At 47.7% G+C, this 2731-nt stretch overlaps 1 pseudogene; it reads left to right on the forward strand.

Annotated features, from left to right (window-relative positions):
- Positions 1-438: 438 nt before the first annotated feature.
- Positions 439-954, forward strand: LOC115893958 (annotated as a pseudogene).
- Positions 955-2731: the final 1777 nt, after the last annotated feature.

Consider the following 2731-nt stretch of genomic DNA (forward strand, 5'->3'; position numbering starts at 1 on the left):
ACTAGAGGGCCGGGCGCGGTGGCTCAAGCCTGTAATCCCAGCACTTTGGGAGGCCGAGACGGGTGGATCACAAGGTCAGGAGATCGAGACCATCCTGGCTAATACGGTGAAACCCCGTCTCTACTAAAGAATACAAAAAACTAGCCGGGCGACGAGGCGGGCGCCTGTAGTCCCAGCTACTCGGGAGGCGGAGGCAGGAGAATGGCGTGAACCCGGGAGGCGGAGTTTGCAGTGAGCTGAGATCCGGCCACCGCACTCCAGCCTGGGCGGACAGAGCCAGACTCCGTCTCAAAAAAAAAAAAAAAAGAAACTAGAGAAGTTAACATCACCCTAGGTCTCAAGTTATATCTTAATTTTTCACATACAGCAAAAAGTAGGGCACAAGCATTTCCTGCTTAAAAAGAAAAATAGGTCCTTTCGGCCGGAACCGCCATCTTCCAGTAATTCGCCAAAATGACGAACACAAAGGGAAAGAGGAGAGGCACCCGATGTATGTTCTCTAGGCCTTTTAGAAAACATGGAGTTGTTCCTTTGGCCACGTATATGTGAATCTATAAGAAAGGTGATATTGTAGACATCAAGGGAATGGGTACTGTTCAAAAAGGAATGCCCCACAAGTGTTACCATGGCAAAACTGGGAGAGTCTACAGCGTTACCCAGCATGCTGTTGGCATTGTTGTAAACAAACAAGTTAAGGGCAAGATTCTTGCCAAGAGAATTAATGTGCGTATTGAGCACATTAAGCACTCTAAGAGCCGAGATGGCTTCCTGAAACGCGTGAAGGAAAATGATCAGAAAAAGAAGGAAGCCAAAGAGAAAGGTACCTGGGTTCAGCTGAAGCGCCAGCCTGCTCCACCCAGAGAAGCACACTTTGTGAGGACCAATGGGAAGGAGCCTGAGCTGCTGGAACCCATTCCCTATGAAATCATGGCATCATAGGTGTTAAAAAATAAATAAATAAAAGACCTCTGGGCTGAAAAAAAAAAAAAGAAAAATAGAAGCATTTGACAGAATCAGCCCCCGAAGCCTGAAATTTGGAGTTCTCAAAGGTGGGTGTGAATGTGCAATGCTTAACTGTGTTCTAGGAGTAACACAAGCCTGAGAAATTGCCAAATAATTGGAATATATAAACAGGACAAATGGAAATTCTAAACCAAAAAAAACCTCATATAAAGAATTCAATGACTGTTTAAGAGCAAAATTAGGGAACTGGAGATAGGTTAGAAGCTGTGGGGAGGCCGGGCACGGTGGCTCACGCCTGTAATCCCAATATTTTGGGAGGCCGAGGCAGGTGGATTACTTGAGATCAGGAGTTCGAGACCAACCTGGCCAACATGGTGAAACCCCATATCTACTAAAAATACAAAAATTAGCTGGGTGATGGCAGGCGCCTGTAATTCCAGCTACTTCGGCGACTGAGGTAAGAGAATCGCTTAGAGTCCAAGAGGTAGAAATCGCAGTGAGCCAAGAGCACGCCACTGCACTCCAGCCTGGGAGACAGAGTGAGACTCCATCTCCAAAGAAAAAAAAGATGCTGAGGGTAGAGTGCAGCATGAAGAGACACAGGATGGAGCAAACCAGGCAGGAGGAGACCCAGGGATGGAAGTCCTGAGGGTAAGTGGACCAGCAGAAAGGAAAAGGTCACAACAGAAGCAGGGAACGCCTCACGTGTACGTCAATGTTCACAGCAGGATTATTCACACTGGCCTAAAAGGGGAGAGGACCCAAGTGTCCATCAGCTGGTGCAAGGATTAACAAAATGAGGTACGTCCATACGGTGGAACACTTCAGCAGTCAAGAGGAATGAGCTGACACATGCTGCAACATGGATGAGCCTTGAAAACATGGACATGGCCGGGTGCAGTGGCTCACACCTGTAATCCCAGCACTTTCGGAGGCCGAGGTGAGTGGATCACAAGGTCAAGAGATCAAGACCATCCTGGCCAACATGGTGAAACCCTGTCTCTACTAAAAATACAAAAAATTAGCCGGGCATGGTGGCGGATGCCTGTAGTCCCAGCTACTTGGGAGGCTGAGGCAGGAGAATCACTCAAACCTGGGAGGTGGAGGTTGTAGTGAGCCAAGATTGCGCCACTGCACGCCAGCCTGGCGACAGAGCAAGACTCTGTCTCAAAAAAAAAAAAAAGAAACATGGACATGAAAGAAGTCAGATGCAAAGGGTACAGTATCACATGATTCCATTTATATGAAGTGTCCAGAGAAAGCAAATTTATAGATACAGAGAGCAGATTCATGGTTGTCTGGAAGTTGAAACACAGACTAGAAAAAGGGTATGAGGGACTCACGCCTGTAACCTCAGCACTTTGGGAGCCCAAGGCAGGCAGATCACCTGAAGTCAGGAGTTTGAGACCAGCCTGGTCAATAAGGTGAAACCCCGTCTCTACTAAAAATACAAAAATTAATGCGGTGGCTCATGCCTGTAATCCCAGCACATTGGGAGGCTGAGGTGAGCGGATCACTTGAGGTCAGGAGTACGAGATCAGCCTGGCAAACAAAAGGAAACCCTGTCTCGACTAAAATACAAAAATCAGCTCAGCATGATGGTGGGCACCTGTAGTCCCAGCTACTCAGGAGGCCAAGGAAGGAGAATTGCTTGATCCCAGGAGGTGGAGGTTGCAGTGAGCCAAGATCACACCACTGCAGTCCAGCTTGGGCGACAGATCGAGACTCCCTCTCAGGAAGAAGAAAAAAAAGAATACATATATATACA

The sequence above is a fragment of the Rhinopithecus roxellana genome, chromosome 16, assembly GCF_007565055.1.
Source record: "Rhinopithecus roxellana isolate Shanxi Qingling chromosome 16, ASM756505v1, whole genome shotgun sequence".
Classification (NCBI taxonomy): Eukaryota; Metazoa; Chordata; class Mammalia; order Primates; family Cercopithecidae; genus Rhinopithecus; species Rhinopithecus roxellana.